Genomic DNA, 10,138 nt, shown 5'->3' on the forward strand with positions numbered 1-10,138 from the left:
TAAATGAAAACACATTGATTTTATCATTTGTATTGGAAGCAACATCTTTATACGTCTTTTCTAGGGTCTAAAAAATACGAAACGTCACTCTATGATTCGAAGTTAAAATCCTCAAATTTGGTATAATAATGACTTTTTTCACGCTTTTCATGTAGTTTGACATTACGTAAATATATTCATTTTTACCAATATTTCGATACTATTTCATGTAGTATCACGATATGTGCTTTGGCCTTCATATCTCAGATTTTCGCATAATATTGCATTTTAAGCAAGTTTTCTTGCATTTTGTTTCGTACTAAAAATCATCAAATTCAGCAATATTTTGACGTTTATCATCCCCTTTTCCTTTAGGTGATATAAACAAAATATCATCGAATTAGACAATATTTTGCTGTTTTTCCACGTATTTGTGATTTTTCAGTTTATTGCTTTTAATTCATTAATATACGATAAAAATGATGCAAACACATAATTGATTACAAATTAACCGTAAACTATATTTTGACCTCTATCATCCCCTTTTCATTTATGTGATATAAACAAAATATCATTAATTAGGCCGTTTTTCCACGTTTTTGTGAATTTTCAGTTTATTGTTATGAATTCATTAAATATACGATAAAAATTATGAAAACACATAATTGATCAGAAAATAACCTTAAATACTTCATTTTCAATCATCTATTTGTTTTCATTTTCAATCAACTATTTGTTTCTCGTTAAAATACTGAGTAAGATATTGGAAAGGGGAGAAGTTCTGTTTTTATTGCATATATCGACGTTTCAGCCCGATTAGAGCAGTTTTACGTGTACATCTTTCATCGGTAATATAAACGAAAAATCAGGACCATTCTAGTTAATTCTAATGAAAACACATTGATTTTTATCATTTGTATTTGAAACAACATTGTCATGTCTTTTCTTGGATCTAAATAACACGAAACCTCGCTCTATGATTTGAAGTTAAAATCCTCAAATATGGTAATATAGTGAACTTTTTCACGTTATTCATGTAGTGCGATTTTACGTATATATATTCGTTTTTACCAATATTTCGATAATACTTCATGTTTTCTCACGATATGTGATTTGGCCTTCAAATCTCAGAATTTCGCATATATTGCATTTTTAAGCAAGTTTTCTTGTATTTTGTTTTGTACTAAAAATCATCGAATTTAGCAATATTTTGGCCTTTATCATCCCCTTTTCCTTTATGTTATTTAAACAAAATATCATCAAATTAGGCCGTTTTTCCAGGTTTTTGTGAATTTTAAGTTTATTGTTATTAATTCATTAAATATACGACAAAATTTATGCAAACACATAATTGATCAGAAAATAACCTTAAATACTTTATTTTCAATCATCTAATTGTTTCTCGTTAAAATACTGAGTAAGGAATTGAAAAGGGGAGAAGTTCTGTTTTTATTGCAAATATCGACGTTTCAGCCGGATTAGAACGGTGTTACGTGTACATCTTCCATCGGTAATATAAACCGAAAATCAGGAACATTTTAGTTAATTTTAATGAAAACACATTGATTTGTATCATTTGTATTGGAAGCAACATCTTTATACGTCTTTTCTAGGGTCTAAAAAATACGAAACGTCGCTCTGTGATTCGAAGTTAAAATCCTCAAATTTGGTATAATAATGACTTTTTTCACGCTTTTCATGTAGTTTGATATTACGTAAATATATTCATTTTTACCAATATTTCGATACTATTTCATGTAGTATCACGATATGTGCTTTGGCCTTCATATCTCAGATTTTCGCATAATATTGCATTTTAAGCAAGTTTTCTTGCATTTTGTTTCGTACTAAAAATCATCAAATTCAGCAATATTTTGACGTTTATCATCCCCTTTTCCTTTAGGTGATATAAACAAAATATCATCGAATTAGGCAATATTTTGCTGTTTTTCCACGTATTTGTGATTTTTCAGTTTATTGCTATTAATTCATTAATATACGATAAAAATGATGCAAACACATAATTGATTACAAATTAACCGTAAACACTTCATTTTCAATCAACTATTTGTTTCTCGTTAAAATACTGAGTAAGATATTCGAAAGGGGAGAAGTTCTGTTTTCATTGCATATATCGACGTTTCAGCCGAATTAGAGCGGTTTTACGTGTACATCTTCCATCGGTAATATAAACGAAAAATCAGGAACATTTTAGTTAATTCTAATGAAAACACATTGATTTTTATCATTTGTATTTGAAACAACATTGTCATGTCTTTTCTTGGATCTAAATAACACGAAACCTCGCTCTATGATTTGAAGTTAAAATCCTCAAATATGGTAATATAGTGACTTTTTTCACGTTATTCATGTAGTGCGATTTTACGTATATATATTCGTTTTTACCAATATTTCGATACTACTTCATGTTTTCTCACGATATGTGATTTGGCCTTCATATCTCAGAATTTCGCAAATTTTGCATTTTTAAACAAGTTTTCTTGCATTTTGTTTTCTACTAAAAATCATCGAATTTAGCAATATTTTGACCTCTATCATCCCCTTTTCATTTATGTGATATAAACAAAATATCATTAATTAGGCCGTTTTTCCACGTTTTTGTGAATTTTCAGTTTATTGTTATGAATTCATTAAATATACGATAAAAATTATGAAAACACATAATTGATCATAAAATAACCTTAAATACTTCATTTTCAATCATCTATTTGTTTCTCGTTAAAATACTGAGTAAGGAATTGAAAAGGGGAGAAGTTCTGTTTTTATTGCATATATCGACGTTTCAGCCGGATTAGAACGGTTTTACGTGTACATCTTCCATCGGTAATATAAACCGAAAATCAGGAACATTTTAGTTAATTTTAATGAAAACACATTGATTTTTATCATTTGTATTGGAAGCAACATCTTTATACGTCTTTTCTAGGGTCTAAAAAATACGAAACGTCGCTCTATGATTCGAAGTTAAAATCCTCAAATTTGGTATAATAATGACTTTTTTCACGCTTTTCATGTAGTTTGATGTATTGTACTAAATATATTCATTTTTACCAATATTTCAATACTATTTCATGTAGTATCACGATATGTGCTTTGGCCTTCATATCTCAGATTTTTGCATAATATTGCATTTTAAGCAAGTTTTCTTGCATTTTGTTTCGTACTAAAAATCATCAAATTCAGCAATATTTTGACGTTTATCATCCCCTTTTCCTTTAGGTGATATAAACAAAATATCATCGAATTAGGAAATATTTTGCTGTTTTTCCACGTATTTGTGATTTTTCAGTTTATTGCTATTAATTCATTAATATACGATAAAAATGATGCAAACACATAATTGATTACAAATTAACCGTAAACACTTCATTTTCAATCAACTATTTGTTTCTCGTTAAAATACTGAGTAAGGAATTGAAAAGGGGAGAAGTTCTGTTTTTATTGCATATATCGACGTTTCAGCCATATTAGAACGGTTTTACGTGTACATCTTCCATCGGTAATATAAACCAAAAATCAGGAACATTTTAGTTAATTTTAATGAAAACACATTGATTTTTATCATTTGTATTGGAAGCAACATCTTTATACGTCTTTTCTAGGGTCTAAAAAATACGAAACGTCGCTTTATGATTCGAAGTTAAAATCCTCAAATTTGGTATAATAATGACTTTTTTCACGCTTTTCATGTAGTTTGATATTACGTAAATATATTCATTTTTACCAATATTTCGATACTATTTCATGTAGTATCACGATATGTGCTTTGGCCTTCATATCTCAGATTTTCGCATAGTATTGCATTATAAGCAAGTTTTCTTGCATTTTGTTTCGTACTAAAAATCATCAAATTCAGCAATATTTTGACGTTTATCATCCCCTTTTCCTTTAGGTGATATAAACAAAATATCATCGAATAAGGCAATATTTTGCTGTTTTTCCACGTATTTGTGAATTTTCAGTTTATTGCTATTAATTTATTAAATATATGATAAAAATGATGCAAACACAATTGATTAGAAATTAACCGTAAACACTTCATTTTCAATCAACTATTTGTTTCTCGTTAAAATACTGAGTAAGACATTAAAAAGGGGAGAAGTTCTGTTTTATTGCATATATCGACGTTTCAGCCGAATTAGAGCGGTTTTACGTGTACATCTTCCATCGGTAATATAAACGAAAAATCAGGAACATTTTAGTTAATGCTAATGAAAACACATTGATTTTTATCATTTGTATTTGAAACAACATTGTCATATGTCTTTTCTTGGATCTAAATAATACGAAACCTCGCTGTATGATTTGAAGTTAAAATCCTCAAATATGGTAATATAGTGACTTTTTTCACGTTATTCATGTAGTGTGATTTTACGTATATATATTCGTTTTTACCAATATTTCGATACTACTTCATGTTTTCTCACGATATGTGATTTGGCCTTCAAATCTCAGAATTTCGCAAATTTTGCATTTTTAAACAAGTTTTCTTGCATTTTGTTTTCTACTAAAAATCATCGAATTTAGCAATATTTTGACCTCTATCATCCCCTTTTCATTTATGTGATATAAACAAAATATCATTAATTAGGCCGTTTTTCCACGTTTTTGTGAATTTTCAGTTTATTGTTATTAATTCATTAAATATACGATAAAAATTATTAAAACACATAATTGATCAGAAAACAACCTTAAATACTTCATTTTCAATCATCTATTTGTTTCTCGTTAAAATACTGAGTAAGGAATTGAAAAGGGGAGAAGTTCTGTTTTTATTGCATATATCGACGTTTCAGCCGGATTAGAACGGTTTTACGTGTACATCTTCCATCGGTAATATAAACCGAAAATCAGGAACATTTTAGTTAATTTTAATGAAAACACATTGATTTTTATCATTTGTATTGGAAGCAACATCTTTATACGTCTTTTCTAGGGTCTAAAAAATACGAAACGTCGCTCTATGATTCGAAGTTAAAATCCTCAAATTTGGTATAATAATGACTTTTTTCACGCTTTTCATGTAGTTTGATGTATTGTACTAAATATATTCATTTTTACCAATATTTCAATACTATTTCATGTAGTATCACGATATGTGCTTTGGCCTTCATATCTCAGATTTTTGCATAATATTGCATTTTAAGCAAGTTTTCTTGCATTTTGTTTCGTACTAAAAATCATCAAATTCAGCAATATTTTGACGTTTATCATCCCCTTTTCCTTTAGGTGATATAAACAAAATATCATCGAATTAGGAAATATTTTGCTGTTTTTCCACGTATTTGTGATTTTTCAGTTTATTGCTATTAATTCATTAATATACGATAAAAATGATGCAAACACATAATTGATTACAAATTAACCGTAAACACTTCATTTTCAATCAACTATTTGTTTCTCGTTAAAATACTGAGTAAGATATTGGAAAGGGGAGAAGTTCTGTTTTTATTGCATATATCGACGTTTCAGCCCGATTAGAGCGGTTTTACGTGTACATCTTTCATCGGTAATATAAACGGAAAATCAGGACCATTTTAGTTAATTCTAATGAAAACACATTGATTTTCATCATTTGTATTTGAAACAACATTGTCATATGTCTTTTCTTGGATCTAAATAATACGAAACCTCGCTGTATGATTTGAAGTTAAAATCCTCAAATATGGTAACATAGTGACTTTTTTAACGTTATTCATGTAGTGTGATTTTACGTATATATATTCGTTTTTACCAATATTTCGATACTACTTCATGTTTTCTCACGATATGTGATTTGGCCTTCAAATCTCAGAATTTCACAAAATAAATGAAAACACATTGATTTTTATCATTTGTATTGGAAGCAACATCTTTATACGTCTTTTCTAGGGTCTAAAAATACGAAACGTCACTCTATGATTCGAAGTTAAAATCCTCAAATTTGGTATAATAATGACTTTTTCACGCTTTTCATGTAGTTTGATACTACGTAAATATATTCATTTTTACCAATATTTCGATACTATTTCATGTAGTATCACGATTTGTGCTTTGGCCTTCATATCTCAGATTTTCGCATAATATTGCATTTTAAGCAAGTTTTCTTGCATTTTGTTTCGTACTAAAAATCATCAAATTCAGCAATATTTTGACGTTTATCATCCCCTTTTCCTTTAGGTGATATAAACAAAATATCATCGAATTAGGCAATATTTTGCTGTTTTTCCACGTATTTGTGATTTTTCAGTTTATTGCTATTAATTCATTAATATACGATAGAAATGATGCAAACACATAATTGATTACAAATTAACCGTAAACACTTCATTTTCAATCAACTATTTGTTTCTCGTTAAAATACTGAGTAAGATATTGGAAAGGGGAGAAGTTCTGTTTTTATTGCATATATCGACGTTTCAGCCCGATTAGAGCAGTTTTACGTGTACATCTTTCATCGGTAATATAAACGAAAAATCAGGACCATTTTAGTTAATTCTAATGAAAACACATTGATTTGTATCATTTGTATTTGAAACAACATTGTCATGTCTTTACTTGGATCTAAATAACACGAAACCTCGCTCTATGATTTGAAGTTAAAATCCTCAAATATGGTAATATAGTGAACTTTTTCACGTTATTCATGTAGTGTGATTTTACGTATATATATTCGTTCTTACCAATATTTCGATACTACTTCATGTTTTCTCACGATATGTGATTTGGCCTTCAAATCTCAGAATTTCGCAAATTTTGCATTTATAAGCAAGTTTTCTTGTATTTTGTTTTGTACTAAAAATCATCGAATTTAGCAATATTTTGACCTTTATCATCCCCTTTTCCTTTATGTTATTTAAACAAAATATCATCAAATTAGGCCGTTTTTCCAGGTTTTTGTGAATTTTCAGTTTATTGTTATTAATTCAATAAATATACGATAAAAATTATGCAAACACATAATTGATCAAAAAATAACCTTAAATACTTCATTTTCAATCATCTAATTGTTTCTCGTTAAAATACTGAGTAAGGAATTGAAAAGGGGAGAAGTTCTGTTTTTATTGCATATATCGACGTTTCAGCCGGATTAGAACGGTTTTACGTGTACATCTTCCATCGGTAATATAAACAAAAAATCAGGAACATTTTAGTTAATTTTAATGAAAACACATTGATTTTTATCATTTGTATTGGAAGCAACATCTTTATACGTCTTTTCTAGGGTCTAAAAAATACGAAACGTCACTCTATGATTCGATGTTAAAATCCTCAAATTTGGTATAATAATGACTTTTTTCACGCTTTTCATGTAGTTTGATATTACGTAAATATATTCATTTTTACCAATATTTCGATACTATTTCGTAGTATCACGATATGTGCTTTGGCCTTCATATCTCAGATTTTCGCATAATATTGCATTTTAAGCAGGTTTTCTTGCATTTTCTTTCGTACTAAAAATCATCAAATTCAGCAATACTTTGACGTTTATCATCCCCTTTTCCTTTAGGTGATATAAACAAAATATCATCGAATTAGGCAATATTTTGCGGTTTTTCCACGTATTTGTGAATTTTCAGTTTATTGCTATTAATTCATTAAATATACGATAAAAATGATGCAAACACATAATTGATTAGAAATTAACCGTAAACACTTCATTTTCAATCAACTATTTGTTTCTCGTTAAAATACTGAGTAAGATATTGGAAAGGGGAGAAGTTCTGTTTTCATTGCATATATCGACGTTTCAGCCGAATTAGAGCGGTTTTACGTGTACATCTTCCATCGGTAATATAAACGAAAAATCAGGAACATTTTAGTTAATTCTAATGAAAACACATTGATTTTTATCATTTGTATTTGAAACAACATTGTCATATGTCTTTTCTTGGATCTAAATAATACGAAACCTCGCTGTATGATTTGAAGTTAAAATCATCAAATATGGTAATATAGTGACTTTTTTCACGTTACTCATGTAGTGTGATTTTACGTATATATATTCGTTTTTACCAATATTTCGATACTACTTCATGTTTTCACACGATATGTGATTTGGCCTTCAAATCTCAGAATTTCGCAAATTTTGCATTTTTTAACAAGTTTTCTTGCATTTTGTTTTCTACTAAAAATCATCGAATTTAGCAATATTTTGACCTTTATCATCCCCTTTTCATTTATGTGATATAAACAAAATATCATTAATTAGGCCGTTTTTCACGTTTTTGTGAATTTTCAGTTTATTGTTATTAATTCATTAAATATACGATAAAAATTATGAAAACACATAATTGATCAGAAAATAACCTTAAATACTTCATTTTCAATCATCTATTTGTTTCTCATTAAAATACTGAGTAAGGAATTGAAAAGGGGAGAAGTTCTGTTTTTATTGCATATATCGACGTTTCAGCCGGATTAGAACGGTTTTACGTGTACATCTTCCATCGGTAATATAAACCGAAAATCAGGAACATTTTAGTTAATTTTAATGAAAACACATTGATTTTTATCATTTGTATTGGAAGCAACATCTTTATACGTCTTTTCTAGGGTCTAAAAAATACGAAACGTCGCTCTATGATTCGAAGTTAAAATCCTCAAATTTGGTATAATAATGACTTTTTTCACGCTTTTCATGTAATTTGATATTACGTAAATATATTCATTTTTACCAATATTTCGATACTATTTCATGTAGTATCACGATACTACTTTGGCCTTCATATCTCAGATTTTCGCAAAATATTGCATTTTAAGCAAGTTTTCTTGCATTTTGTTTCGTACTAAAAATCATCAAATTCAGCAATATTTTGACGTTTATCATCCCCTTTTCCTTTAGGTGTAATAAACAAAATATCATCGAATTAGGCAATATTTTGCTGTTTTTCCACGTATTTGTGATTTTTCAGTTTATTGCTATTATTTCATTAATATACGATAAAAATGATGCAAACACATAATTGATTACAAATTAACCGTAGACACTTCATTTTCAATCAACTATTTGTTTCTCGTTAAAATACTGAGTAAGATATTGGAAAGGGGAGAAGTTCTGTTTTCATTGCATATATCGACGTTTCAGCCCGATTAGAGCGGTTTTACGTGTACATCTTTCATCGGTAATATAAACGGAAAATCAGGACCATTTTAGTTAATTCTAATGAAAACACATTGATTTTCATCATTTGTATTTGAAACAACATTGTCATATGTCTTTTCTTGGATCTAAATAATACGAAACCTCGCTGTATGATTTGAAGTTAAAATCCTCAAATATGGTAATATAGTGACTTTTTTTACGTTATTCATGTAGTGTGATTTTACGTATATATATATTCGTTTTTACCAATATTTCGATACTACTTCATGTTTTCTCACGATATGTGATTTGGCCTTCAAATCTCAGAATTTCACAAAATAAATGAAAACACATTGATTTTTATCATTTATATTGGAAGCCACATCTTTATACGTCTTTTCTAGGGTCTAAAAAATACGAAACGTCACTCTATGATTCGAAGTTAAAATCCTCAAATTTGGTATAATAATGACTTTTTTCACGCTTTTCATGTAGTTTGATATTACGTAAATATATTCATTTTTACCAATATTTCGATACTATTTCATGTAGTATCACGATATGTGCTTTGGCCTTCATATCTCAGATTTTCGCATAATATTGCATTTTAAGCAACTTTTCTTGCATTTTCTTTCGTACTAAAAATCATCAAATTCAGCAATATTTTGACGTTTATCATCCCCTTTTCCTTTAGGTGATATAAACAAAATATCATCGAATTAGGCAATATTTTGCTGTTTTTCCACGTATTTGTGAATTTTCAGTTTATTGCTATTAATTCATTAAATATACGATAAAAATGATGCAAACACATAATTGATTAGAAATTAACCGTAAGCACTTCATTTTCAATCAACTATTTGTTTCTCGTTAAAATACTGAGTAAGATATTGGAAAGGGGAGAAGTTCTGTTTTCATTGCATATATCGACGTTTCAGCCGAATTAGAGCGGTTTTACGTGTACATCTTCCATCGGTAATATAAACGAAAAATCAGGAACATTTTAGTTAATTCTAATGAAAACACATTGATTTTTATCATTTGTATTTGAAACAACATTGTCATATGTCT

The sequence above is a fragment of the Procambarus clarkii genome, chromosome 32 (assembly GCF_040958095.1).
Source record: "Procambarus clarkii isolate CNS0578487 chromosome 32, FALCON_Pclarkii_2.0, whole genome shotgun sequence".
Lineage (NCBI taxonomy): Eukaryota > Metazoa > Arthropoda > Malacostraca > Decapoda > Cambaridae > Procambarus > Procambarus clarkii.